The sequence below is a fragment of the Trachypithecus francoisi genome, unplaced genomic scaffold, assembly GCF_009764315.1.
Source record: "Trachypithecus francoisi isolate TF-2019V2 unplaced genomic scaffold, Tfra_2.0 Lachesis_group3, whole genome shotgun sequence".
Taxonomy (NCBI): Eukaryota; Metazoa; Chordata; class Mammalia; order Primates; family Cercopithecidae; genus Trachypithecus; species Trachypithecus francoisi.
This window is the reverse complement of record NW_022681468.1, coordinates 47,744,915-47,758,913: the sequence shown is the minus strand read 5'-3', so window position 1 is coordinate 47,758,913 and position 13,999 is coordinate 47,744,915.

Sequence of the window (13,999 nt, the reverse complement as noted above, 5' to 3'; positions counted from 1 at the left end):
AACTATTAAGCAATCTTGTTTAGTGAATATAAGTTCTATAGAAACTCAATACAAATTCATGATTGGACATGTGGATTTTTCTGCTCTCTAATAAGAGAAAGTTTTACACTTGAATGATGGGAGGCAAGATCCAGGTCTTTAAGTGTGAATTTGGTATCATACTTAAGAGAGTAGGTGTTCTCTAAGTTTCCTTACAACCTCCTACAGCTTGATTTACACTGTAATATCTACTCAGAGCCAGCACAAGGAGAGGAGCTTTTCTTCCTGTGTGGAAACATTACCTACCTTTCTCCATCAGATTGTGATGTGATAGCTCTTGCCTTAGTTTTGATGGATTTCTCAGAGTCATCTACAATTTCCTTCCCCATACCTTGGTAAGATGACTACGTGGAGATAAGGAAAATGCCTGGGATGAATAAATTTATCTGTTTTCTGCAGGTAGCTTACCAGCTAACAGGAATTCGTGACTGCAGTAGCACTATGTTCTGAGCAGCTACCTAGAGAAAACCGTGCAAATGCTCGAGGAATAGTAAATCTTAAAGTTTAAACAACCTACTATCGGACAAATGAGTTTCTTTTCTTAATGAGCTGTGGGTAATTTCATCTGGACGTTTTATATTAAGCAAGTGACAAAGGCTAAGGTGATATTCCTTAGGATTGGATGGTGGTAGTCTGGAATCGGGTTGGTTAAATTGCCGTTTGATCCTTCAGCATACAGTTTTCCTGGAAAGGCTTCAGAAGGGATTTAAATCAACGTGTATATAAATATTCCATACGGATGGACTTAATTCAGTCAGTGGGGCTTAAATTCTAAATGTTTATAGGGTTCCTAAATTATGCTTCTAATAAAGTTACAGTCTTTTTCTGCAATTGATCTGTAATAGATAAGCAATCACTGGAGGCTTTTCAGCAGCAGTGTGAATTATAGGTTTGGATGCTAACTAAGCAGAGCTGATGTATGACCCGAACCTTAATTTTCCTTCCAGTGATTATTTTCCTCCCTATTTATTTATATATTGATGTAAAGGTGACAGTGTAATCAGACCTACTGGGTTTGGAAGTGCTCAAGCAAAACAAATGGGAAAAGTGTGAACTGAAGCGTCTTGTATAAACTGTTACATGAGATCAGTTGCATACGATTTGTATCTTTACACTTTGAATGCAATCTGCAAGTGCATCATTGAATGAGATGCTAAAATCATGCCTTCATACACTATACTACTCTGAAGACAGCCAGTGCGTGGATTTCTTAAAATGTATTGCCAATGGATTTAACCTAGATAAAATAATATTTGTATATTGTATGTCTAAAAGGAACATCAACCTTTGGTTATCATAATCCTTTTTATTTTTAAAATTTTTATTTTATTTTTAATAGACAAATATTTGTGAATGTTTATGGGGTATAATGTGATGTTTCAATACATGTATACCTTGGAAATGATTAAATCAGGGTAATTATATCCATCACCTCAAATATTTATCATGTTTTCTTTTTTTTTTTTTTTTTTTTTTTTTTGAGACAGAGTCTTGCTCTGTCGCCCAGGCTGGAGTGCTGTGGCCAGATCTCAGCTCACTGCAAGCTCCGCCTCCCGGGTTCACGCCATTCTCCTGCCTCAGCCTCCCGAGTAGCTGGGACTACAGGCGCCCGCCACCTCGCCCGGCTAATTTTTTCTATTTTTTAGTAGAGACGGGGTTTCACCGTGTTAGCCAGGATGGTCTCGATCTCCTGACCTCGTGATCCGCCCGTCTCGGCCTCCCAAAGTGCTGGGATTACAGGCTTGAGCCACCGCGCCCGGCCTATCATGTTTTCTTAGTGAGAACATTTAATGTCTTCTCTTTTAGGTATTTTGAAATATACATTATTAACTGTAGTCACCTTGTTGTACAATGGAACACCAGAACTTACTTCTCTTAACTATAACTTTGTACCCATTGACTGATGTCTCATCTCTCCCTGTCCACTCCCTATCGCCTCATCCCCCAATTCCACCTCCCCATCCCCAGCCTCCGGCAACCACCATTTTAGTCTCTACTTCTAGGAATTTGACTTTTTAGATTCCACATACAAGTGAGATCATATGGCATTTGCTTTTCTTTCTTTCTTTTTTTTTTTTTTTGAGATAGAGTTTCGCTCCTGTTGCCCAGGCTGGAGTGCAATGGCGCAATTACCACTCACTGCAACCTCCACCTCCCAGATTGAAGCAATTCTCCTGCCTCAACCTCCCAAGTAGCTGGGATTACAGGTGCCTGCCACCATGTCCAGCTCATTTTTTGTATTTTTAGTAGAGATGGGATTTCACCATGTTGGCCAGGCTGATCTCAAACTCCTGACCTCAGGTGATCCACCTGCCTCGGCCTCCCAAAGTGCTGAGATGACAGGCCTGAGCCACTGTGCCCGGCCGGCATTTACCTTTCTATGCCTGGCTTATTTCACTAGGTTCATCCACATTGTTGCAGATGACAGAATTTCCTGTTTTTTAAGGCTGAATAGTATCCCATTTTGTGTGTGTGTGTGTGTGTGTGTGTGTGTGTGTATACCATATTTTAAAAATCCACTCATAATAATCCTTTTAAAGACATCTTTAGAAAATCATTTTCTTTCCTCCCTGCCCTTTCTTAAAACAAGGTTATGTTTTAACTGTTAGTCCATGAATGTTTGTCTCAAGAATTCACACTGAAATTTAATCTTTAATACATGGTCTCTGTCCGGTCTCAACAGTCACTCAGAATACAGGCCTAAATAGAATCATGTGCATTTTTCCTCTAGGGCAAAACACCTACTCTTACTGATGCCTAGCTTACTAAAAACAAATTTTAGAGTCTTTTTTTTTTTTTTCCTTTGAGAACTTTAAATTATGGACCCAGAAGCGGATATCCGAGCTTCCAACTTCCAGGCAGCATAAAACCAGGGTGGAGAAGAACATGGTAAATCAGATGTTCCAACGTTCAGGATTAAAGTGGCTGGAGTGAAGCTTCAGCTGGTTTCATTGAACTAAATGCCCTCATGGCCAGTGCTAGAGCCTGAGCTCCAGAAACCTCAGTTTTCAGTTATGTGTTTTAAAACACAGCAGTTATGAGTCCAGCCCAAATTAGGATGTCTCTCTGCCCTGGGAAAGTCTGTACTTAGATTTTTAAAAATTGCATTGAGGTGAAATTTAGAGGACACCAAATAAAAAGGCCCGTCCAAAAGATTTTCCTTTCTTTTCATTCTTTCTTTATTCCTCCTATTTCCAATCAAATGCAATGCCAAGCAATATCAAGATATCACCCTCACTGCTCTGGCCCTCTGGCTGGCATTACACATTTGTCCAGGTGACCCAGGGCCCTAGACCTGGCTCAGGTCACTAAGCAAAGCAGTGAAGACTTCCTGTTACCTGTGGCTGAGCATCTGCAGGGCCAGTTGGACGACTGCTCTGGCCCCATTTCTTACTTTCCTCGAGGCAGAAATTACATGACCATGATGACATCCAATTCTAACTCTGTGACCTCTTTTGGAACTCTGTAGGGCAAGTTTCTGCTTGTCTTTGTTGTTTAAACAAAAATGGAAAGCAAATCGGCCTGATTGCTAAACAAAGGAATAGAGTCAAAAGATTTGCTGATCTTAGGCTTACTTCCTTGCTACCAATTTGCATCCTGGTAAAGGACATAGATCATGGGGTATCTAGCTTTAGAACAACAGAATTACAGAACAATGGGCTCAGTCTGTTTATTTCATCTGCTTCTCAGGAGAAGAGAAAGAAGTGTCAGGTATTCTTAGGTTTTACTGGGGAGATTTTCCCCAGGTACCTTCCACAAGAATACCAACTTGGACCCATGCCATTTCTGAAGCATGCAAGTACAGTACGCAAAGCCGTGCCAATGGTGTGGACAGTTGTCTGATATTACTTCTTCCTGGCATGTTGTGGGTCCTCTCAAGCATGCTCATGGGCATGGCTGCTGAAGAGAGACAGAGGGCTTAGGAGTCTCTGTATTATAGCAGTGCAGTCTTCCATAGGTCTTTTTCAGGGCTTTCTCTGTTATCATGTGGGAGGTAGGTCTCCTTGGTGCTGGACTCACAGTGGCCAGACGCTCCCTTCATCCTTTCTAGATGTAGATGTCCCCTGCTGTTACTGGCATTTTTCCTTCTGCAGGATTTTACACTTAGACTTCAGACATCTTCAAGCAGAAAGCAACAGTTACTTTCTATTTAATTATTTGCGGCCAACATGGCTACGGTGCTTAGGCTCTGTATAAGCAAGGTCTCTGTGGGTACCTCCAGCTTTCTTGCCTGTGCTCCTGGTGGGAAGGCTGCTGTCGAGGAGAATCTGAAGGCAGCCCCTGGTGCCAAGCACTATGTGGGGAGGAGCTGAGGTGAATGAGACACAGCGCCTACTTTTCTTTACTGGATTCAAAATTGAGCTCCAATGATGGAAAGGCAAAGGGGGAGGACAGAGCTCGGATCTCTAGAATGACATTATTAGCCATGGTTTAACAAGCACTTCAACAGCTTCCCACTGTCCTTAGGGAAAAATCCAAACTCATTTATGTGGTATCTCAGTTTGGGTTCCCTGAGACATAGCTTTGAGTGCAAATGATTTGTTTGGGAGATCATCCTAGGAGACAGAGGTAGCAGGTGAGGAAGTGATTCAGGGGAAAGAACAAAAGCTGATAAAGGGGTGTCTTCTAGCTTGTTCCACTGTGAGTAGAACTTAATTCTGCTGCAAAATTCTGGGCAACACTATAGAATACACTCTTCAAAGATATCCCACCAGAGGAGTGAGGGAACCGGGATAGCTGTCCCCAACTATCAGTGCCTGACTGAGAACTGCTGAGGGAGGGCGCAGAGGGGTCTGAATTTCCTAACCACATGCATTAGGTCAGAGCAGGCTCTAACAGTCAAAGAAAGTCCTAAGGCAGAGAAATGTGAGTGCTGGCAGTGTGCCCTGAAGTGGGAAGGGCCCAGGAGATCAGACAGCATCTGCCAAGTGTGCTTTTACATCTTCCTACACAAGCAGGCCTCTGGCTGCTTCTCCAGCCTTAACTCTGGAAGAGGGTGTATATGACGGGGATGTGTGTTGGGGAGATGATATTTCCCATAGAATAGGTTAGAGATCATTATGCAGAGAAGCTGGTAATAGTAAGCCGGAAGGCCAGGACAGCACCAGACCACGCTTTTAGGGACAGGTGCAGCTCGTTCCACAGGTACAGCTTGTTAGGCAGTGGATCTCTAGGGCGATACCAATAGCTGCCATTTATGAGTGCTTGGTATGCACCATGCACTGTGCTGAAGGCTCTCAAGCACTTCTCAGTGGACCTTCACAACAGCCCCCTGAAGCAGAAGGCATTATTCTCTTTCTGCAGGTAAGGAAATAAGGCTCAGAAGTTATGAACCTGAGGCCACAGACCTGTTTTTTGTTATTGTTGTTGTTGTTTGGGGGAGGGGTTGTTATATTGAAAATGTCAAATCTTTCAATCTCAAGCAATCCTCCCAACTTTTTCATGCCACTAACTTGTTATCTGATGGAATATCCTGTGGATTTGGCATCTGATGTGGTTTGGCTCTGTGTACTCACCCAAATCTCACCTTGAATTGTGTAATAATCCCCATGTGTCAAGGGAGAGACCAGGTGGAAGGTGATTGAATCATGGGGGCAGTTTCCCCCAGGCTGTTCTCGTGATAGTGAGTGAGTTCTCATGAGATCTGGTGGTTTTATAAGTGTTTGCCTGTTCCTCTTTCACTTTCTTTCTCACCTTCCGCCATGATGGTAAATTTCCTGAGGCCTCCCCAGCCATCCAGAACTGTGAGTCAATTGAACCTCTTTTTTTTGTAAATTACCCAGTCTCGGGCAGTTCTTTAGAGCAGTGTGAAAATGGACTAATACAGGGTCTTATTAGTTCCTCCTCATGTCATTTTTTTACCTTGTGTCTCTAGTTCCTAGATTTTCTTAAACTGGGAGGTAGTCTAACTCTAAAGGGCTTCTTAGATGTGGTCATTTAGCAATACTACAACCCAGCTGGTGCTGTATGCGTCATACCGCGTGGTGTGGGGAGGCTCGATGCTAAGATTGCTCAGTGGGTTCAGGAGGTAACAGTTGATCCTTCCATTGTTACACTGCACTTTTTCCCCTTTACAGTCAGTGAGTAATCCATGGGGTGATGCTGTCAAAGCCTGTGCTCTTAACCATAATATGCTAGAACTATCTCAACACCAATGTTTCACAGTAAGTGTGCGTCATGTAATCAGGGTGACCAGCTCAAGCTGAAAGGGTCTCAGACAGCCTTGGCCTTTTACAAAGACATGAAGCAGCAGCAGGCTGCACATGTCCCCTTAACATTTCCCTAGACCTGGGCATGGTGGAGGCCTTATGATCTTATCTTTTCAGGTTCCATGTGGAGATAACAATTAGGCTCTTGCTGGCTGCAAAGGTTGAGCAACAACGAGGAAAAGACAGGAGATGTTGGCACAGAGCTCTTTACCTGGAGACACTGGCCATTGCTCTTGCCTTCTTTCCAAGGCCTGCTAAGTGTTAGGTGCAGCCCCTCCTTTCCTACACTTACTCAGATTTACACCAGATGATGCTGGGCCCCTCTTTGGTTCTCATGCCAGCTGCCACAGGTCCCAAACAAGCAAAGAAACTGCCAGCTTCCACTTCCAATTATGTCAAATGGGCCAATTATGCAATCAACTCTGGCTGAGCCTCAAAATAGACCCCAAAGCACCAAGTGATTTGATGGCATTCACACACACTCTGTTCTCGTTAACCCTTGCCAGGCCTGGTGAGCTGTTCTAGGACATCCAGGTGTGTTCTGGGGTCTAAACTATGCAGGGACAGCCCAGGGCTGAATTGCTGCAGCTGCTTCCCTGGGGACCCTGGGGCAGTGCCTGTCATTTTCCCTGCACCATCACTACACTTCCTTGACATCTAGGTCTAGGGAAACAGTTCATGGACCCCTTCATTTGAAAAAGCAAGATGCAACCAATAATAGTAATTGTGGTTGCCCTAAACAGCAAGCACAGGAGTTTGGAGCATATAAATGCTGGGTCAAGAGATTCCTAATATTTTTTCTCTCTCATCTCTAAACCTTGCTGGGTCATCAAAGGGCACATGGAATCATATCTAAGAGAGAAACACTTTTCTAGACTTTTGGTCAAATTTCTGATCTTATTTTCTTCCTGAAGGGCAGGCCCAGTTCTGCCTAAAAGAGGCAAGTTTTAAATAAAAATTTTGAGGCTGGGCCGGGCACGGTGGCTCAAGCCTGTAATCCCAGCACTTTGGGAGGCCGAGACGGGCAGATCACGAGGTCAGGAGATCGAGACCGTCCTGGCTAACACGGTGAAACCCCGTCTCTACTAAAAAATACAAAAAACTAGCTGGGCGTGGTGGCTGGCCCCTGTAGTCCCAGCTACTCGGGAGGCTGAGGCAGGAGAATGGCGTAAACCCGGGAGGCGGAGCTTGCAGTGAGCTGAGATCCGGCCACTGCACTCCAGCCCGGGCGACAGAGCAAGACTCCGTCTCAAAAAAAAAAAAAAAAAAAATTTTGAGGCTAAATGAGAATTCAGTGTGAATAATGAAAAACTGGCATAGGCAGCCCTGTGGTCATAGTAGAAAGGAAACTCCAGGAAAACTGCTCTTGTGTTTGGATGCATGCAAGGCCATAAAGTCAGATGCAGAGCAGAGAGAGTGGCCAGCACAAAGATATAGTGGGGTTAGGATGTGTGGTGGTGTAGAAACAGGGCTGGAGTTTAGATATCATGGAAGAGAAGATTAATCCTTATTTTTGGAGAACTTATAGCTATCCTTTCTTTTCAAATGTTTTATAAAACTTCCAATCTTACAGGAGGCCAAATCCCTTCAAAGTTGTGTCTCTGTTCAAAGAACTAATTTTCATATTTGTGAATATCTATTATTAACATGATTTTCATCTGTTTTTGGTTATTTACAATAATATTAACAAATAGCATACAGTGAGCTCCAACTATGCACTAGGCACTCTACAGAACTTTTTAAATACGTAATTGTTTCATTCCTACAACAACGCACTGATGGCAGTCCTGTCATTATTCCCATTTTAACAATAAGGTGATGGAAGCTTAGATTAAGTGATTTGCCCAGAGTTGCACAGCATGTATTCACTAGGATATGAACTCAGGCACTCTGACTAGTCTAGAACTCTAGCTCTATCTGTGCCTTATTGTGTAGGAAGTCATTCCTGAAGCATAGCATTGTATGCTACTCTCATCTTTATACTGTCTCTCACCCCAACCCTCCGTACACTTCATGATGAACCTTCTGTACATGGGCCCCTGTAAGTATTTATTGGAAGAATAGATATCTCGCTCCTACTTCCCCTCTCTTCTGCCTCATGCTCAGGGACAGAACCCTGGGTTTCGAATTAGTGCTAGATCTTTAGAATAACGTAAAGAAAAAAAAATCTTTAAATTCTCATTAAGCTTCTCATGAGTTTTATTATAGGAACAAATAAAGAGAAGAAAAGTAGTGGCCATTTTGTATCTTGTAGCTGTTAATCTATAATTGTCTTTATTGATTCATACATTGTAAAGATTCAAGTGAAGCCTTTTGAGTACCTCCCTTTGAAGAAAATCTCTTTGGAGGCAGAAGCTGCACTTTAGAATCCATAATATGTGCTGGGGAATTGTGTCATAAAGAATGTGTCATGCTCTTTACCCAGAAAGGTGAAAGCTTCCCATGGTTGGTCCATGCTACGCTGATCTCCTGTAAGTATTTATTGGAAGTATACGCTGCTTCCTGTGATCTTACTGCCATCTTCAGCCCTTGTACTGAGCCTGCTGATGAGGATATCCTTTTGGCAAGGTGGAGACTTCCTCACTCAGAAGGTGAAAGGGTGCTCCAGTACATTTCACATCCATTAAATGAAGATGATTTCTAGATGCTCTGAGCTGGATGGAACCTAGTGGAACACCAGCATGGCCTGGACATATTGTATCTTGTTTTTGAATATCCATTGTGAGCTGCTATAAGATGCATGAATCGATAGTGTTGCAACTGGGAAATTGAATTAAAAAACCCTCCATATGACCAGAAAGACTACCAAATGTTGATTCATGATCCCTCTGTGTTATGCAATACTTGGGTTAGCCTAATTCCAATAGAACAAAAGAGCTCAGAACAAGGTGACCAATACAGGATAGTGTAAAGGAATGAACCTGGGGTCACCAGGAAGCCTGAATTCTAGTGCTACCTCTTTCTGTAACTAGTAATAAGAGTTCCTTTTTTTCTCACCATTTGCCACATGTATGTACTTTACATAAACTAAATTAGAGGTAGTGGACTGAGTGATGAAGAACTTGGACTCAGAGGCCAGTTTTCTGCTTTGAATCCTGGTTCTGTAACTTTCTATCTGTGTAACTATCCCTCTATACCTCAGTTTCTGGATTCCAAAAAAGGGAATAACAATAATTCTTACCCCAGAGAGTTATTTCAAAAATTAAGTGAGTTAATATTTGTGAAGAACTTTGAAGAGTGATTGGCATGGTAGAGTTTTGAGTTCATTAACAACAACAATAATAACGGAAATAAAACCTAACAACTCTATAAAGTAGTCAGCTTTCACTCCTATTTCAAAGATGAGGAAATAGTGGTTCAAAGCAGTTTCTAAGCTACTAACAGATGGAGTCTGGATTCAAAACCATGATTTTACACACAACACTTCCCTGGCCTCAGTTTACTCAAGTGTAAAATGCGACAAGGTGGGCGCTGAGATTCCTTACAAATCCAAACATTCTACAAACTGACTATCTCTGCCCTCTCCATGACATCTATTACTTATCTCTCTCCAAGGGCTTTTTCCCTTTCAGCTTCAAATATACCCAGATCTCCCTTACTCTAAAAATTGTTCATTGTATCTTTTAGGCTGTGCCAGCTTTGATATTCCTCTATCTTTAAAGTCCAAGTTATAGGCATAGAGACCACTGCCACCAATCTCCCATCATCTTCCTGCCTCTGCAATGTTTTTCCTCACCTCTGCTCCTCAGCTGGGAGTCCTTTCCTGAAGATCAGATGACTTTCTTCTAACCAAATCCATCTGCCTTTTCTTAGTTTTCTTGACTCAATATCTTTGCCATATGCAACATGTCAAAACGTAATGATGTGTAATGGTCTTCCAGGTCCCTCTCCTCCAGAACACTTCTGCATTAGGCAGGTCTCTTTCTCTCTCCCTGTTCATCCCTCTCAAAAACATAAACTGTTTCATATAGTTTATACTATAATATAGATATCGAGCCATTTCTCTCACTCGATTCAACATTGTGTATTGGAGATCTTCCCATATTAGACACTGAAAACTACCTCATCCTTTTGCATGGCTATGGATTATTTCAGTATGGATATACATAATTATTCCCCTATGGATGGACATTAACATTGTTTTCAATTCTTTGATTGCAAACAATGCTGCCATGAACATCCTTGCATACACTTCTTGTGCAAGGTGTAAGTATTTTCCTATGATTAATACCAAGATGGGCTTTCACCTTTTAGCTCAGTCTAGCTCAAATCTAAGACGAAGGCACCTTCCTGGATAGGGAAGCTATTATGAGATCCTACTTCAGTTTATGACTTATCAAAAGCGAATTTTGCTGGTGCCTGGCCTCTGCCCATAGTAATTCATTTGTCTGAGCTTCTGCTTTTGTTTGTTTCCTTTTCTGCCTCTGGTTTATCCTGACTTTCTCTGTGCCAATGTTTCTGAATCTTATACCTGTACCTCTGAGATATCCAATATCTACCTGTTGGAATCTCCACCAATTACTCCTCTCTTTCCCCATCACACTGACCTGGATAGACTCCATCAGCTCTTGGTCTCCGCTCTGACCTTGACTTGCAGGCTTCTGATCCCACCTGTCCTTTTCCCTTACTCTGGTATATCGGTGTCACAGATCCCATTAGAGTCCATATTCCCCAGCTCCAGATGTGAGATCAGCAACCTAAAATGGCCCATTTTGAACTTCCTGCTTTATCGTGAGGTTCTGTCTGGGCTTAGCCACTTCTTGATCTGCTGGCTGCCCAAGCTCACACACTATTAGGGTTCCATATTGTCACACAGTACTGATTATCTTTCATCTCTAACCATATATCTGGATTTTTCCCTGGTAAAAACACTTTCTTTCTATTTCTTTTTCTTATTCCTTGATATTCTTCAAGGCTGAGTCTTTGCCCTGCTGTTTTTTAAGCACTCACTTCTTTAATATTTACCTAATCTTACTTACCTTAATAGATTCAATGTAGTCTATTTCCAAATCTACATATCCAGCCTTCACCATTCCCTGCGTTCCATCACTGCATTTCCAATTGTCTCCATAATGCCTCCATTGGGATATTTCCAATCACTTCAGTTTCAGTATGTCTAAATGCAACAGAACCATCTGCTACCATCCCATCCCATCTGTTCCTTTTCCAGTTTTCCCTATCTCTATAAGTGACACCACATTTTCCTAATAACCCAGACTAGAAATCTTGGAATAATATCTAATTTATTTCTCTTTTTTACGTCTTATATACAATCCATCATTGAATCTTGTTTATTTTTTTCCTTTTAAAAATAATGTAGGTTACTTCTAGTTGAAAAGTGGATTGTGTACATGCCTTTATCTCTGCTCCTTTCTAAAAAGTCACTAAGATGGCAGTAAAGGTATATTTTTAAAGGCAAAAATCTGTGTAAGAAAGGGAAAGGAGAAAACCTCAAGTTGGAAAGTAGATGGATGAGCAGTAATTGATTTAGCAAACTTGAAAAAGCTAAACCATAAACTAAGAACAAAAAATCTTAGGACCATCCCAATTTTTACAACTCTGAATAACTCAATGGCCTAGAAATTGAAGACACTTTTATGTGGGGGTACATTAAGAAGTGCGAGTAAAGAAAGAGCTAATGAGAAGGAGAATTGGAAAATCTTTTTAAAAGAAGTTAGAACCTAGTTATCCTTCCACAGTCCTTCCCATTCCAGAAAAAGACTAGAGGTTTATTCTCCAGAAGAGTGGATTTCTGGCCTGGGAATATCAGTAGCTGTTTCAGTTGGATGCTGATCACCAAATATGGCGTGATCAATTATAAGTTTGTATACTGCGTGCTGAGACCTTTGGTTCTCTTTCCCCACTATCCCCCAGAGCTCAAGATTCTCTGAGGCAGGAAATGTCTGGGGACTCTGGCTAAAAGACCTGGAGATGCTGATATCAGAGACAATAGCTTGGAAAAACAGAGGCCATGCAGGAAGAAGAAAACTGGGGGAAAAAAATCTCAACCTTCTATTAACATTCTCAAAGATCTAGGAGAATATTTTATACCTATGAAACAAGAATACAGATGCTATGTTAAAAAAAGAACATTCAGAAATGTAAGAGTTGCTGTTAGAAATTAAAGATAACATAGGAGAAATTTTTAAAAGCTCAATAGAAATTTTAGAAAATAAATTTCTGAAAAAAAAGAAAAAGAAGCAGAAGAAGGATAATAGGAAACAACAGCAATTCCAGAAAAGAGAGAGAGAGTACCAAAAATAAAGAGGAAGAAGTTATCAAAGAAATATTTTTGAAAATTTTCCAGAACTGAGGGACATGAGTTGCCAGACTAAAAGGATCTGCTGAGTGCCACGATGGATTAAAGCACTAAGTCCAGTTACTGTGAACTTTCAGAGCACATGGGACACAGAAAAGATTTCAAAATCTTTCAAAGAGAAAACTCAAGTTTCAAACACAAAAGTAAGATCCAGGATGGCACCAAACTTCTCTACAGGATGGTCGGAAGCCCAAAGACAATGAAACAATGTCTTAAAAAATCAAAGGAATAGGAATTGCAACCCAGAATGTTATACCTAACCAAACTAGCATAAATTAATGTGAGAATATAACAAAGACCCTTTAAGGCATGCAATATCTCATCTACCCTTTTTAAAGAAGGTAATGGTGTATATGGCCTACCAAAATAAGAGAGTAAATGAAGAAAGGTAGAAAACTGAAACCCAGAAAAAGGTAATCCAACATAAGAGACAGACAAAAGAAGTTCCCAGGATGAAAGAAAAACCCAAGATAACAGTTGTGCACGAAGCATGGAGCAACCAATTCAAACTGGAGCCAATTCAGAAGGCTCAAGGAGAGATTTCTTTAACATGAAATGAATAGCTACTTCCCTCCTTCTCTTCCCTATTCTCCTTTCTCCTCTTTTTTCCTTCTCTTCTTTTTTTTTTCTTGTGAAGTGGTTCTTTTAACATTTTTTTGTCATGTAACATTTTTCCTTTATTTCAAATCACCGTAACAAATCAAAATATTCATAATAGCTAACATTAATTAGTGCTTGCTAAGTGTCAATCACCCTTGAGTGTATTATACATATTGTATCAATCTTCATCCTAACACTATGAGGCAGAACTATTTGATCTTTATTTACAAATGAGAGAATGAGGCATATAGAAGTTAAGTAACTTGCCTGGTGACACATATGAGAGGGGGTAGAGTTGGCATTTGAACCAAGTTTAACTCCAGAACCTATGATCTTCATCATTGTGCTGTGTATTAAAGAAAAACTTAAACTCTCCTCATTGCCTCAAATCCATGAGGTGCTCCTTGATGACAGTTCAGTGTGCATCGTGCCATATTTTTTGCATGTTCACATGTATGTATAAACACGTATATGGGGACATTTTCTTTTTAAAAAACCCAAACTATAATACATGTTTTCATTTTATTTCAACTAACATTTATTGAAGGTACATTTTGTGCTTTTCACTGTGCTAGATACTGGGATAGAATGAAACTTATGTAGTTCCTGCTTATAAGAAACTCCTAGATTATTTTTTTTTGGAGGGGCTGAGAATAAACAAATTTATTAGTCATTCATTTCTAGGACAAGTGTTCTTTTTTTTAAATTATACTTTAAGTTCTAGGGTACATGTGCATAACGTGCAGGTTTGTTACATATGTATACTTGTGCCATGTTGGTGTGCTGCACCCATCAACTCATCAGCACCCATCAATTCGTCATTTATATCAGG